This window comes from Hylobates moloch, unplaced genomic scaffold (assembly GCF_009828535.3).
Source record: "Hylobates moloch isolate HMO894 unplaced genomic scaffold, HMol_V3 SCAFFOLD_2, whole genome shotgun sequence".
NCBI classification, from domain to species: Eukaryota; Metazoa; Chordata; class Mammalia; order Primates; family Hylobatidae; genus Hylobates; species Hylobates moloch.
The window spans coordinates 29,268,265-29,285,762 of record NW_026652277.1 but is presented as its reverse complement, the minus strand read 5'-3'; positions in this window follow the sequence as shown (position 1 = coordinate 29,285,762).

Here is a 17,498-nt window from a genome sequence, read left to right as displayed (position 1 = left end):
AATACTTACTGAGTGTCAGCTATGTAGCATGTGCTAACTTCTAGATAAATAAAAGAAACTAAATCTCTGTCCTCGTGTCCATATATGCTTGAAGGTGTGGCAGGAAATAATAAGTGTAGACTATAGCAGATAGCTATAAATGCTGTAACAGAAAATAAAATAGAATGAGAGGACAGTGAGTGATGGAAGATGCTATTTCAGATCACTTAACGAGGGAAGTTCTTTCTGAGATGCACCTTTTGAGTAGAGGTGTAAAATAGAGAAGAAGTCATGTGACTATTTGGGATAAAAGTATTCAGAGAAGAAGGCACAGCAGGTCCAAAGACTCAGAGACTGAAATGTGCAAGGGAACCAGAATGGCAGGAGAGGTGTGGACAGGGAGACAGTGTTAGAAAATGAGGTCAGAGAAGCAGCCAAGGGTCAACTGATCAAAGGCTTGTGGGTCAGGATCACAAGACACATACAGCTTAAATGGCCTTGGCCTCTTTTGTTTCTTATTAATTGTTTAGAAAAACACATTCTAGTTAAGTTCAAATCTTTCTCTACTCAAAACCTGAACTGCACTAACTTAACCTTGTAGAAAAATGGAAACATTATTTTTACTAATCTCACTTTAACTTCATAACCACAAGTCTCAGGTGAATGGAATGAAGAATTTTGTCGTTGATCTGTAAGTATGAGACAAATTACAAATCCAGGTAAAGATGTAGAACTAGATAAAATGTAAGTAATGTGGGGTGGGAAATGTGGGCTGATGGTAAAAATTAGGGATTCATTAATGTACAAATAGTATGTGAAGGAATAAGCATGGGTAGAAAGCAGTCAAAAAACTGAGCCATCGGGGATATCAACATTTACAGTGTGGACAGAAGGAGAGGATGCAGCAAAGGGGGGTAATAAAGAGTGATGGGTAAGGTATGAAGAAAATCAGTGGGTCTGTGTATCCCAGAAGTCAAGTGAAGACTTTTTCAAATAGAGTGGAGTGATGAACCATGCCAGATACTGCTGAGGGTTGAGTAAGAAGGGAGTAATTATTATGTCTGGCAATGTGAAGGTGTTTAGTGGGGAAAGTCTAATTGGGATAGGTTCAAATAGATCTGGGGAGTAAAAAGGTGAAGTTTGCAAATTTGAACAACTTTTTAAAGGAGTGTTATAAAAGGAATCAAAAATAGAGTGGTAGTTAGAACAATATATGGAATCTAGGGCGGTCTTATTTTTAACAGAAAATATTATAGCATGATTGTATCAGAATAGTAAAATCCAATAGAGAGTGAGGGAAAAAACTGATAATGAGAGAAAGGGTATAATTTCAAAAGTAAGTTCTTTGAGTAAGTGAGAGGAGGTGAAATCCTGTGCCCAAATTGAGAAGTTGGCAGTAGGTAGGATCTCAAATAAGTTACCTTTACAATTGGAGAGAAAGTAGAATACAAATGAGTACAATGGGAGTGGGTAAGTAGCAAAGACAATAGAAGTTCATGGAGGTTCTTTTTGGATTGCTTCTCTTTGATTTATGAAATATGTCGATGAAAAGAGTGAAACTCTGTAAAATATTTGAAGAGATTTATTCTTAGCCAAATATGAGTGACCAATGGCCAGTGACACAGCCCCAGGATATCTTGTAAACATGTGCCCAAGGTGGTTGGGTTACAGATTGATTTTATGCATTTTAGGGAGACATAAGACATCAGTTAATATATGTAAGATGTGCATTAGTTTGGTCTGGGAATGGGGCACAACTGGAAACAGGGGCTTCCAGATCATAAGTGGATTCGAAGATTTTCTGATTGGCAATTGGTTGAAAGAGTTATCATCTAAAGAGCTGGAATCAGTAGCAAGGAATTTTGGGATTAAGAAACGGGGTTGCAGAGATCAAGGTTTTACCATACAGAGGAAGCCTCCGGGTAATAGGCTTCAGAGCATCTATCAGGACTAAAGAGATACCAGGCTGTTAGTTAATTCTCCCCTGGACCAGGGAAAAGACCTGGAAAGGAATGGTTATTCTCTACAGAATATAAAATTTTTTCTCCATAAAAGACAGTTTTGCAGAGCCATTTATGTTTTAGGGTAAAATACTTCAATGTCTTTCAGAGCTTTCTATCTGTCATGTAATGCTATACTAGAGTCAGCCTGGAATTTGTTGTCTTATTGCTACAAAAAGTGTGTTTTCTTCAGTCTTAATGTCTCTGTTTTAATGTTTATGCTGGTCATCTGTGCCTGAATTCCAAAGAAAGGAGGATACAATGGCACATATCCTACCCCTGCTTCCATCATGACCTGAACTAGTTTTGTAGGTTAATTTTGGAACGTCCTTGGCTGAGGGAGTATCCATCAGTTGGTTGGAGGGCTTAGAATTTTATTTTTGGCTTACAAATAAGAGAAAAGATGGTAAGTACCTGAGAGAAAGGAGAAAGGAAGTTATGGTGGAGGTTTGAGCAGAAAGAAAGTGTGAAAAATCATCTGGCATCATGGGAAAATAAATGAAATAAGGAAATGCAGCATGTTTGCCAGAGTTTTTTGACTTACATTCATAACTTTAAAGTCAGGGTGTAGAAGGATTTGGAAATTTGCATAATTAAGACACAAAACAGGAGAATGGTACAGATGAAAAGAACCAATCAGATATTTGATAGCTGGTATTTTTCAGAAAAGCAAAATAAACAGTGGTCTACAAGTGGTGATCTGGAGTAAGGAGGTAATCTACATCACCTCTAAGATCAGAGACTTATGTGTTTTAGGAGATAAAATAGTCTACTCATGACAGGCCTGGAGAAGAACAAGTGAGAGCATTTTTGTTTTGTTTTGTTTTGTTTTTTGTTTTTCTTGAGAGGGAGTCTCGCTCAGTTGCCCAGGCTGGAGTGCAGTGGCGCCATCTCAGCTCACGGCAAGCTCTGCCTCCCAGGTTCATGCCATTCCCCTGCCTCAGCCTCCCTAGTAGCTGGGACTATAGGCACCCACCACCACGCCCAGCTAAATTTTTGTATTTTTAGTAGATACAGGGTTTCACTGTGTTAGTGAGGATGGTCTCGATCTCCTGACCTTGTGATCCGCCTGCCTCGGCCTCCCAAAGTGCTGGGATTACAGAGAGCATATTTTATAATTAAGATATAAATATCAGGCTATCACAAATGAGGTTACCCCACATTAGAACAAATTAAAAATTTGAATATGCATATCAAAATTTATGCCTCATTAACCTAGAGTACAGGTGTCAAATGATAATAAATAGTGTTTAGTTTTAATTTTTCTTTCTGTTATTCTATCGCTGACTTTAAGATGGCAGCTTGATTTCCTATAATTGACATTTTGCTATCAAGAGATGAGACAGTGTTTTAATTTACTTGATCTTAAGGTTTTCTTATTGAATTCTTCCTCCCATCTCCTGGAGTGTAGAAAACAATATAATGGAGTTTTATTCAGGTGGCTAAATAGAACACTCCAGCAATCGCCTTTTTTTCACCCTAGGAACATCAAATTGAACAACTCAACTATCTGTGCAAGAAAGCACCTTTGTAAGAACCCAAAAATCTGCTGTTTCTTTCATTTTTAATGGTCAATGTAAGCTTCACAAATGTCAGAACCATATATGGCATCCTCTTTTCTATAGTCTTTGTATCTTCCAAAATGTTTGGCTGATAGGAATTGCTATTACTTGCTAAATTAATGAATCAAGTTTGTATTATTCCTATTACTTCATGTTCTTTCTTTAATGAGACTGTAAGGTTCTTAAGGAGAGGGAGATGCTTTTATATAAGTATATATATAAAAAAATACATTATATATATGTGACTAAATAAATAAATCAGTTCTGGTGTCACTTTCCATGTCAAGTCATAAAAATCATCAAACAGAAGCACTAAGAATATTCCACAATTTTTACTTGTTTTCCTTTAGTCTGATATTACTACTCACCCTTTCCTCTTAGGTATTATATATTTGTGCATGCTGACAATGTTTTAAAAATAACAAACAAATAAAATATTTTATTGATCTGTTCTTCCCTTAAGTCATTACTGTAGTCTCTCTCCCTCTTCACTGACATTTTGAAAGAGCAAACTACATAGCTGTCCCTATTTTCTTAACTTCACCCTTCAGTGCATAATAGTCCACATCAATCCTTACTGTTCTGAAATTGTTCTTGCTGACAGCACTAATATCTTCTTAATTACAAATCCAAAGTCCATTCTCAGTGTTATTTATGTTTGCTTTCTCATCAGCCTCTGACACAGTAGAGCACTGCCTGTAGACTTCTTTCTTTCTAGACCAGGATGTCTCCTGGACCTCATTTGGCTTTAAAAATTTTCAAGCTGTTATTTCATCAAATTCTTCTCTATTTCTTTTAATTTGCTCATGTAATTCTAGGAGGTTTCCTTGACTAAATTAATCCACTTTTTTTTTCAACTTCCACCTTGCATTCTGAAGAGTTATACTTATCACCTCCAGCTCCATATGTCCAAGTATTGTTATTGAATAACTGCATTAGATACACTACATGAACCTTCAACTTGGCATGTCAGAATGAGAAGTTACTATCACCACACAGGTATCTATCTTGGCTGCTGGAGAGGGTATGTATCTAGTCCCCCTATCTAGAAGCCTTCCCCTCTTTCACACCCAACAATCAACGTACTGTCAGGTGATGCTAATTTTACCTTAGAGGTATCTATAAATACAGGATTCCTGTTTTCCACCTTTACTTCTGTTCTGTTGTCCGTATCATCTCTTACAATAATCTTCTAAATGATCTCTATCCCAGTAATTTCTGCCCACTCCAGCTCATCCTTTATTCTATCACCAGAATTACAATGCCAAAACCCAAGACAGAGTTGATTGCTTCCCTGATTTAAACCTCTGTTGATCTCCATTATATAAGGTATGAACAGAACTGATTCTGGAACACTAAGCCTTTTAAGAATATGTTTTCAAGCTATTCTTTCAGTCCTATCTCTTGTTATTCTGGACTGACTTTCCACTAGAACCCTATACTCCACTTGCATTGAATGTCTATTATGTCCCAGACTTAGGCTTTTTCAAGAGTCTGAAATTGTTCACTCTTCCTTCTCCCCAAAGTAAGTGTGTTCTCTTCCTCATTTATTCATTGGTTGATTCAACATAAATATTATTGGATGACACTATGCAGGTATTGTTCCTCAAACCGAATTTATGATATAGAAGGTAGGGGAGGAAGATATTAAACAATCACTATAATTAATGCAAAATTTAAATCAGAGAAAAGTACTTTGAAAGAAAATAATATGACACCATAAGAAAGTCTAAAAGGTTTTTGATCCACCCTGGGAGGAGGAGATGGTAGTCAGAAAGGATTAAAATAGGAGAAATAAATGGAAATTAACTAGGTAAGAAATGGAGGAATGGACATTCCTAAAAAAGCGAACAGAGGGAAAACTTGTGTGGATGGAACACAAGTGGGGAAGGTGGTGGGCACTGAAGGTGAACTTGTAGGCATAGGACCGGCATAGACACAGAGTACAGGTGTCTAGGTTAAAAACATTGATATTAATCCTAACATCAGTGGATGCCTTCAAAGGGGATTAAGCATAGGCAGGGGTACGAATTACATAATCAGATTTGACTGTATTGTGGAGAATAGTTTAGAGAGAGAGGAGTGAATTAATGCACTGAGAAAGAGTAGTGTGCTGTTGCATTGGTCTGGTAGAGAGATAATGGTAACCTGAATGACAGTGTTCAGACTGGAGATGGTGAGAAGTGGAAGATTCCAAAAACGTTTAGGAGGTAAAAATCAAGGAGACTTCTTGATGGATTGGATATGAACAACAAGGGAGAAGGAGAAAAATTCCTTCTTCGTTGTGTATCAAACTAGTTCTTATCTTTTAAGACTGTTCACATATCACCCATGCAGGTTAGCATTTTCTTACTATCCCAGTAGCAATAAGAAGGGAGCTCATGTCTTTCAGGTTCCTTTGGCACAATATTCAGATCTCTGCACTTAAAGTAACTTCCCTGCTAAAATAACTGTCTGCTCAATGGACAATGGGTTTCATGAAAGCAATGATCATGTTTCATTCTTTTTTTTTAATATTCCAACATCTGATATCATACCAGTCACATAATAGATGTTCAATGAAATTGTTTATTGACTGGCAGAAGAACTTTAAATGCCACAGATAATTAAAGCCAGCATTCATTAAGAATGCACTATTTTCAATAAAATAACATTTCAACATAAAGTTAAGAGCTAATACAGATAACATTTTTTTGTAGCTATGTCTGTGGAAATAGGTTTGCCCCATTCAAGGAACCATTAAATCTGAATTCAAAAGTATTTTTGTATCATGTGTACTTTTGAAAATTAAGGAAGAGTCAGTACACTCTATTTAACATTGAAATTGTGAAGAGGCAGAAGGATTCAAAAATCATATTAAGAAAAATTTTCACTCACAATTTTTAGTTTTTATTCATTATCTCATGTTTTTTTCCATTTCTCTTCTAAGAGCTTTTTTGTTAACTGCACAAATGATATATTAGCAATTATTCCAAAATAAAAGTTTTCAGAACTGCAACAGTATTCATTAAACTAAAAATGATACATTTAAAAGTATTTGAAGAATGCTTTTGGAATACTATTAAAATATAAAAATGAAATAAATGAATGAAGGAACATTTTTAAGAGGCCTATTTTTTCAACAATGCTGCCTACTTCCTCACAAGACAGTGCCCTCCTTTCCCAGCCATTCAAATTTTCTCGTCTCTTCAGTGAATCTCCACAGGTGCTGCATCTAGCACTCTTCATGTTCCTTTCCAAAATCAGGGAAGTGCTGGGATGTGTGGTGTTTTACTGAAATGAAAATTTCAGTTACATGTCACATAAGGATGTTTCAGCCAATAACAGACCATGTTTACCACAGTGGATTTATGAGATTATAATACTGTATTTTTACTGAACCTTTTCTGTGTTTAGATATGTTTTGTTACACAGATACTACTCTGTGCTACAATTTTGCCAATAGTATTCAGGACAGTAATATGCTGTACAGGTTTGTAGCCTAGGAGCAATAAGTTATACCATATAGTCTAGGTGTGTAGTAGGGTATGCTATCTAGGTTTGTGTAAGTACACTTGATGTTCACCCAGTGATAAAATCACCTAATGATGCATTTCCAGAATACGTCCTCACTGATAAGCAATACATGACTGTATCCAGATACTGGCTAAAACAAATCAGGAATATGAATAGAAATGGAACATTTATACAATAACTTTTATGTTTTCAACTATTTGAAATATAAATGCATATGGACAAGGACAAGATTATATCTTGGGAGAAGGGAAGTTGTTAAGTTAGAGATAATGTTTTTAATTTCCACAAATGGTTTAACTTTTTTTTTAAACAATAAAACAAACAAGAATACCTGAAAGATAAATAAGAAAAACTGAAGTTTAAATAAATTAATTTTCAGAGGAAAAAAATCACTTATATAAAATTCACTTGTATAAGTGAGAAGGCAGAAAGACAACTGAATATTTCTCAATAAAATGTGATGCCTGTTTGTCATGAACTGTAAGAGCAAAAATATGAAAAATCAAAAGGTTGTCTTAGTGTATGTCATAATTTCTTAAAGGAATACTTAGAAAAATAAGTATTTTGGAATATATGCTTGTGGAGTTCAATTTTAATTTGTAGGATTGTTTAGACTCAGAGTACATAGTATATAAATTCTGATTTCCAAAACGAGTTGCTATAGTAATATGTAAAATAGAATCTTAAAAACAGTCGTATAAAAGAAATAAATTCAAGTCTTCTTTTAAAATATGTAGGCATTTTCATCAACAATGAATGAGAATTCTGTCGCTCTGCCGCTTCACCAGCAATTAGTACAATTGTCCCACATTAAAGTCTTGGGGAATATGTTCCAAGGCCCCCAGTGGATGCCTGCAGCCTCAGATAGTATTGAACCCTTTTTATATTCTATGCTTTTTCCTATACCTACCTATGACAAAGTTTAATTTATAAATTGGGCACAGTAAGAGATTATAACAATAATACTAAAATAAAACAATTATATCAATATATTATAATTGAAGTTATGTGACTGCTGTCTCTCAAAATATCTTATTGTACTGTAGATCTTAGCAAACTCAGGGCAAAATATTTTTCCTTTCTTATTAAGTCAAGTACTTAATATTTTCATTTCAACAAAGCACATTATGGCTTCTCTTTGGCGTATCTGAATTGCCAGTGTCACTACTTTTGTGCCTTGGGGCCATTTTTGAGTAAAATAAGGTTACTTGAACACAAGCACTGTGATATTGGGAGAGTCAATCTGAAAATCAAGATGGCAACTAAGTGACTAACAGGCAGACTGTGTGTACAGTGTGGATACAGTGGACAAAAGGATGATTAAGGACACAGGAGGGCAGGTGCAAAATTTTATCGTGCTACTCAGAATGGGATGCAATTTAAAACTTATAGTTTATTTCTAGAATTTTCCATTTAATATTTTCTGATCTCTGAAACAGTGAAAAGTGAAACCTTGGATAAAGAGGAAGTACTGTGTTGTCAATTTTTCCAATCATAGCTATTCTAGGAGGTGTGTAGTGGTATCTCATTGTTTTAGTTTGGATTTCCTACAGAAAAGTGATAGTGAGCATTTAAAAATCTGCTTATCTATCATATGCATATCTTCTTTTTGACGTCTCTGTTAAAATATTTTGCCTCTTTTTAAATTCAGTTGTTCCCTATTGTTCAATTTTGTCTTTTTTTGTGTATTTTGGATATGAGAGTCATTTGTATATTTTGGATAGACGTCCTTTATTAGATATGTATTCTTAAAATATTTCCTCTCAGTCTGTTACTTGTTTTATTATTCTCCTAAGTGTCTTCTGCAGAGCAGACTTTTTAAATTTAAAAGACTAACATCAAGTTTTTCTTTCATGCTTTTGGTGTATGTAAAAACTCATCACATAGGTTTTCTCCTATGTTTTCCTCTCAAAGGTTTATAGTTTTGCATTTTACATTTAAATCTATTATCCATTTTGAGTTAATTTTTGTTTAAAGTGTAGACTTGTAAGTTTTTTGCTTGAGTAACAACACAGAATAATAACATTTATAAAATGGGAAAAAAGCAATTTGGGGATTGGAGGTGGGAATACAATTTAGATATGGACATGTTAATATTTGAAGCCCCTACTTGACAAACATATGGTTAAGTAGGAAGTTGGATACAAAGAGTTTAATTCTGATATTTCCACATACCAACACTATCAGGAAGTCCAGGAGTCTGATTTATAACTTCACCAGCACCTTGAACTCTGTGTTTCCCCACCTCCCTTTCCTTCCCCTACAAGATCCAATCCCTGTTTTGTGTTTTCAGGAGTTTGTTATTACTTATAATAATCTTCAAAGTATGTGTAGGGTTGGAGTCCATCATGACTAAGTCCTATTTTGGTGCTTAGTCTGTGACAGAGATGCTTTGGCTGGTTGAAGAAATTTGACCTTGGTGTGTCCTATTCAAAGTATAAAATAAGGCTGGGCAGTGGTTCACATCTGTAATTCTAGCACATTGGGAGACCAAGGTGGGAGGATTGTTTGATGCCAGGAGTTGGAGGCTGCAGTGAGCTAACATTGCACCACTGCTTTTGCCAGGTGACTTGGAGCTAAAATTTTTTCAACTCCAGTGAGACTTGCTGACATAAAAAGAGATAATATGCTTTAAGCACCTAGTGCTATGCATGGCACATAGTAGACACTCACTAAATGAATGGTTCTTTCTCTTTCCCCAAAGATGGGACAGTGTGCACTAAACATCTGAAGACCAGTTGCTCAAGTGAAGAAGAATGACCTGATGTATTTCTGATCAATGTTGTGCATATAATAAAAACTATGAAATGCTAAAAGCTTAGCTGCAAAGATAAAATGCAACAAGCTTGCTGGTGAGGTTGTGGTAGCAACTGAATATATGAGAATAGATTGGTCCAATCACTGGATTCCTATAACTCAATTAACAGTTGGAAGTAAAGTGTAATTCTGTTGCTGTTTATGTATTAAAGTAGAAGGATAATATGTTTAATTAATAAATTAATAATAGATATAGGTATACTTATAGAAATGGATTGTCACAGTTTCTATCTTTGAGGGATTAATTGGAACAAAAAGGTATTTTAACTATGAATTACATAGCTCCAGAGATATCTATTAGTAGAAAAAGATTGAAAATGAAAAGATAAATTTCTATTTACTACACAGTGAAATAAATGTTCTATGTTAAGAACTCATCTCATGCATCCCTGTGGCTTCAGTTTCCTTCAATATCTGCCACTCTCAGTTTTATTTCCAGCTGGAATCTCTTTTCTGAGCTCCACAACTAAATGACTGTGTACCAACTAGACATCTCTTTTTGAATTATTCACAGGCATCTTAAATTCAGTCTGTGTAAAACTGAATTGGTGAAATTGCTCTTTAGACCTGATGCTCCTCTAGTGTTTCTCATCTAGCAAATTTCACAATAATTTCCATCCAATTGCTCCAGCTGGGAACATACAAGATATCACTGACTTTTCTCTCTTTTTTATTTCGATCAGTTACTTCAAATTCTTATTATGGCCTCCAAGGCTCTGCATAAAATATCCCTTCCTCACTTTTAAGATTACAGTAGACTGAACCATTATAACAAAGAAATCTCCCAAAAAGTAAAGGTTCAAATAGTAGAAATGTATTTCTTGATCTTATAAAAGTTCAGGGTAGATGTTTCGGATAAACAAGTGCTTGGCTCCACAATGGGACACAAGCTGATGAGATCTGCAATCTCTAATACTTAGTTTCCAAGGTCATTCTGAGCATGGCCCAACAATCATCCTGAAAGAGAAAGAGCATAAATAAGCATGCATGGATATGTTTTATGAGTGAAGCAAGGAAGTGGAACATATTTCTATTCTCACTACAATGGAAAGAACTTAGTTACAAAGCACACTTCATTGCAAGGAAGGCTGGGAAATGTAATGCATTTGGGCAGCCATATTTCCAGCAACTATGGAAGATGAGGAAAAGAACTTTGGTGAATCATTGGCGATCCCAGCAACATTTGTTGTTCTTTCCTTCTTTATTCTTTGTGATCCGGATATATTGGATTTTAGTCTTTGATTGCTCTTTCCATCCCTAAGGACTTTGTACATGTCATTCTCTTGGCTCATATGCCCTTCATCTCCTTCTTGATTCAGCTGACAATTATTATTCAGAATTAAGAATGTTTTATGTTCCTGTGGAAAGTTGTCTTCTTTGTAATACTTGGAAAAGCTGCAATAAATTATTCAATGACTGTTTGTCATGCTAGACTGTAAGATTGAGGAGTAAAGGAACTCTTTGTTTTGTTCTTTATTATATTCCCAATATCTGGCACATAGCAGGATGTTTAGTAAATGTTTCTTGAACTCACAGAAAGATGGATGAATGGATGCCTGGATAAGTGCACAGAGAGATAAGTTTATAGATGAATGGGAAATAAGCTGATACAACCCCACTCTGAAACCTTTAGTTTGTTAAAGAAATAATTATTTAATGACACTTGTTAAGCACGTTAAGGAAGTCTTTATCATAAACCATCATGGTAAGTATAGGGACCACTGAAATGGGATTTTGCAGTGAGGGAGGGAGATTGGGCTCAACTCTTAATAAAGGATGGGCAAGTGGGAATTTATCGCCAAGTTGCAAGGTGGGGGTCAGTGGATAAAACATGACTAAGAGGAAGCATCAGGGGTAAAGGGGGTTCTGGCTAAATTGACCTAGAAAGATTCTTGCTGAAGGTAGGCTAGGGTGATCAAACATCACTTATGAGATGGTGGAGGATGAGTAACCCCAGTGGATACCAAGGATGAGCAGATATTGGGGGTAGGGGATTCTTGCTAAACATAGTTAGCAAGGTATTTGCTAAAATTGGATTTTACAAGGAAGTGCACAGCTGAACCTAGGAGAAGTTTCAAGAGTCTGAATAAATTTTACCAATCAGATACTTTGTATCAGGTTTTCCCCATGAAAGATTTGTGCAAAAGTAGGGTAGGTGTTTGCAAAAAGAAAACTTAAGAAGGTTGGTACAACTTTGGGTAATTACAAAGAAAAATGATAAAGAGAGACAAATGAGAAAAAGAAAAAGTATTGTTCAATAATATGGAACACTCAATTGCGGTTGGAAACCACAGCTTTGTAGTGAAAACTATTATATTTTCTTCTTGCATTTAATTTCAGAGAAAATGTACTTTGGAAATAATAATGGTTAATAATGGATGCAGCATACTGATCCAGATATGAGCTCAGCATTTAAAATGCAGTTTTTCATGTATATTTCTTAAACTTTTTATAGATGAGAAAACTGAAGGTCAGAAAGTACAAGTAAATGGCATAAGGAGTAAATGACATTAGCAATCAGAGAAGCTCTGATTTGTACCCAAGTCTGTAATACATCAAAGGACAGAGATTGACAAAGCAGGCCTTGAAAAAGTGCGAATAACAGGAAACTAACAGTACTGTGTTAATGTCCACAAAGTGCTGGTTCCTAGGGTCAGTTGATTAAAGAAGGTGTAATGTTTCATCAAGGTTTAGTGGGATGAGATAGTAGTAGACATGTAAAGAGAGGGGATTGTGCTGTGAGAATTATATTTTCAAATTTCAGATAAGAAAATGAATTTTGGAAGATGACAAGGCCTGGAATATAGACCTCAAAAGTGTTTTGTTCGAGGGGAATGGGAAAGAAGTTTGTCACATGGCTGCCCACATGGACGCTATCTTTCAGAATAGTGACAGGAATTGGTGGAAGGAAAGATTACAATCCAGATACCAAAGCCCTCACTAAGTGTGGCATAAGGGAGTAGAGGTGAGTTGATGACAGTGATGAAGATAAAGAGCACAGAGTACAGTTCAATTTTTAGGGACTCAAGTATGGAGGACTTTTTGGATGAGTATCAAGTATAATGAGAATGAAACTGCAGTGGGTAAACAAGAGAAAGATGGACGTACCTCCTCACTTAAAAATACAGAGAATTAAAGCTCTTTTGAGGCTTTTTTGAGCAAAATGGTATTATTAGAGGAGAAAAAGGTTACAGTTAGGGTGAAGAAGTAAAGGGGAATAGTCAAGATGTTGCATATTAAAAAGAAGTTTCTTTGAAATAGGATGGGTTTCTATGTAGTTACAGTAAAGAGGTAGAAGTGGAATTAGATAGAGAATGATAAGTCTGAGAAGGAGAAGATATAAATTAGATGGAAGAGTTTGTAATGTGGGTTTTAGATCAAGGGCACTAGAAAGTCAAGGAATACAGAGGAAGATGGGAAGTACTTGAAACTAACTAGCCTCAGGGTTCCAGCTGGGGCTTTGATGGCAAGTTGTTTTGTTGCTGCCACAAACTCAGACCAAAGCATTCTGGGGAAACTTAATAATAGGAGGTGGATTGCCAATTCATATCTAGGGCTACAAGAGTGAGAAGAAATGACTAAAAATACAAATTAAAGTTTATATAAGTGGAACAAATTTTAAAGAGGAATGGGAATTTTGAGAAAAATGTGAGAAAAATGTATAACTCTTTATTTATAAATACATATTTTGCGTTATGCACTGGCTTTGTAGTGACCAAGACAGTCTTAACATGTCCCTTAACTTGATTAAACTTTAGACAGTCTTCCTCTGGCCTTTAAGGCCTGATCTCCCTCTGACTCCCTTCCCCCTAAAGAATCCAGATGGCCCAATCACAGAGGTTCCTCTCCTCCCTTTTTAAAGAGTATTTATTTCAGATACCTTATAATTGCAAATTCTTCTTGTCTGCTACTTGAAATATAAATTTTTAAACATCTCTTATCAGTTTTACTACCCACCAGGCTATCTTTCTCAAGGACCTAGAGCCATTCCTTTGAAATGTTATCATTAGGGAAAATAGTGACCCTGTCTCTCCGTTTCTGTGGGAGAGTAAGTGCTTAACTTCAGTGGGCACCTGGCTCTAAGCTGTAAAACTGTCTCCTGTCATGAAGATAAGAGAAGGTTTGCTTTTTCTTTGTGAGGCTGATTAGCAGACACAGGTAGCCTATGTTCCTTGCTTTCACCCCAATGCTTAAATATCCTCCCACCCTGTATTTCAGTAGAGTTGAGCACAGGCTGATTTCTGGCCTCTCCCTCTTATTGCAATAGACTTGAATAAAGTCTTCCTTACCTATTTGACTTTGGTGCAGTTTTGCTTTGACAGTAACTTATAATGAGTTTATTTTTCATTTCCCTAAAGAAAAATGTTTCATCCTGACCTCCAGGGCACCATTTGGTGCTGGCTGATGGTGGTGTGGCAGCTGGAGATGTAGCATAATGATCCAAAATTGGGCCCTTTTAAAAAAACAAAAGCACATACTTCTAAAATAGAAACAATTACTTATTTACTTATGTCTGCTCATTATACCCCAGATATAAACCCCAAGGAGGCAGCAGTATATTATGAATTAGAGCATAAGTTTTTCATTAAAGATCAAAACTGAGTTTTCATCTTTCCCTTGCTTTTTATGTAACTTAGGTGGGTTATAGACCTCTTTAAGCTTCAGTTTACTCATTTGGAAAATGTGAATATAATACACTATGATATTACATATAACACATAACTTAAGCACCTGGTTATTGCACAAATTAAATAATACGTGTAAAGCACTTAGCACAGCATAACAGATAGTTATCATAGTTTTTCTTTTTATAAGTAATATTGCTGTTATTACTATTATTTCTTTAAAGACAGGGTTCATATCTGTCTAATAGTATCTACTCACATGCTCACAAATATTTAATGATTAAATTATTTTTCAAATAATACCTAGTACATATATACATTATCTAAATGGAAGCAAACGTATGGGATGGAAATTAACGTCTGTTGATGAAGATTGTCTTAGTAGCAGTTATGGTCTATAAAATATCTAAATCACAGTTTCAGGCATGTGTTCTGAGACAAAAAATTCAAGCAGAAGCTTCCTAATGACCACATCCAGTCCCCACTGAGCACACCTTTAATATATTTTATAATATATATTATACTAACATTTGCTTTAGTGAACAGGGTAAAGACAGTCACAGTCAAGAACTGGCTAAAATACTGATTTGTCATTTATGGAAAAGTAAAAAGGTGAGGGTGACTTTCAGAGGAAATAAGGCATCATTAGTGGTGCCCTCTGGCAAATTCAAGAGAATTTCTCAGAGACCCACTTGGAAGAAAGTTCAATCATGGCATTGGATGACTCAGTGAAAGGTGGAAGGCCAATATTGGTAGTTCAAATGAAAACATCTACTGCTCTTAACTTTATAAATATTCCGTTTCATTCTTAAAAGCCTGAGGAAATAATAATTCTATACCTACTTTTCCTGTTTTTCTGTGAAAATAATTTCTATAAATTTTAACGGGCTTAGAAACTTTTCTCTGAATGATCAAATGTCCTAAGCTATTTCAAATCATTTTTACCCTGCCCTTGGACAGACAACAGGTTACTTTGGAAAAATTGAGTCTTTAGGGAATGACAGAAAAGACATTTTTTTTTTCTTTTATGGGGTAGATACTGAGACTTCTGAGCATCTATAATTCCTTATGATAAATATGCTATTATTTCTATTTCTCTAGAGAACTCAGACTGATACGTATTCTAAGTATAAACCTTGGTTGATGATCTGTTCATTTCATTAGCCATGTATTTCTTTATTGCTCTGCTTAAACAACTGGAAGCTGGCTTGAACAGCTAGTTTTTTCAAAAGTAATTTGTTATTATGCATATTTGGACAGAAAGAAAAAGTTTGAAAAATTATCAAGAGACAGCTAAGTCACTTCAGGAGCCACACTTATGATGACATGTGATATAATTACAGAAAATAAAATACTTGATTGAAGTACTTGATGTGGGGGTAGTATATTGTCAATAATATCAAACTTATCTTTTCTTCACTTGTGATGAACATTAACCATATCTTGCTACATTTCTTTGTATTAGCTCTGAAATGAAAAGTGATTTGAAAAGGTATTGCAAATTCAAGTTAATGAAAAAGATATTGAAAATATAATTTATATGTGCATGAGCTGCTGATAATTAGATAAAACAACACCTTATTACCACACATTCTTTTTTTCCCTTCTTACCAAACACATTCCTTTTTTTCCACTAACAGAAATTTAATCTAAAAATAAGTGCTTTCTTCTACTTTTATTTACTAAACTACTTCACAGTCTTCCACCATGCTAATGTCACCTTGCCTAATGCTATTTCACCTGTATTATTACATTTGTCTTCTCCCAGGTGTGGCATCAGTACTGATTTGCTACCCAACAGCCATTCCCTGTCCTATTCTAATTGCTCATTTATATCAATATATTGAATATATATATATATCTTCTTTTGCAGCCTGTTTTGAAGTTACCAGTGCTCAGGTGACCAGTTTGAGCCAAGGGATATAAGAAAAACTGCTATTGAATATCTGGCCAAGACATTTTTTCTTTCTGATAAAGGAAGAGAAATAGAAACCAAGTTTTCTCTTTATACTTTGAGCTAACTCCATAATATAGCAACAAAAGGTGACGTGCCTAAGGATGAAAACCAACAGCTGGGGATAGAACCATAAAAAAAAAAAAGAAAAGAAACTGGACTCTTAATGACAATGTTGAACCTTCAAACCAACCTTAGGACCAGATACGTATGGGTTTTCTTTTTCTTGAAGCCGAATGCACTGAATCACAAGCACTTTTGTTTCTCCTTTCTGAGAGATCTGGGCATTATATAAAAATCTCTGACTCAAGAGGTGCCTCTCTAGTGTTTGAAATATTGCTGTCCACTCTGGATTCTCAGGACATGCTCTGATGAGGGCCAGCCGTTCTCCTGACTCTGCACCCCAAGCATTTGGCAAGTGCTACTGAGGAACTACCCATGAGTGATGGCTCAATGAAAGGGTGTTCGAATATTGACAACCAGCAGGATCCACTGGGCTCTTCCACCGGATGAAATAATAATAAATAACCCAAAGTGAGCAGCTCAGAAGAGCTAGAACACTGCCTAAAATTATCCTAAAAACCCCTGAACTGGAAAGCAAAAAAAAATTAGCTAGTGAAGGAGCACGAGAGAGTCAAGTGAGTCCATGCCTGTTGGGTCTGAGGACAAGGGGCAACAGAACAGCACACAGGGTGGAGAACACACACAGCCAAAAGACATAGGGCGGCTCTAATTTCTTAGGAAGCACGTTGCTTCTCAAGTCTCAGGGTGGCCAGTGGATCTTGGTGATTTGAGTATCATGGTGACCATGGCACCACAGCTCAGTGCTGTGTGGAAGTCGTACCCTATGTGCCTAGTGTCTCCCTTATGCGATTGCGTCCATACATTGGAGATCCTCAGGGCTGAGGTGCTCCCTCGGACACCAAAATCACTGCCCAGAACAGCATCTGTTGTGGTAGTGAGAAGTGCACACTCGACAAATGGACAAAGATTTCTATTTGTTAAAAAAGATTTCTCTTTGTTAAAAAAGATTTCTCTGGAATGA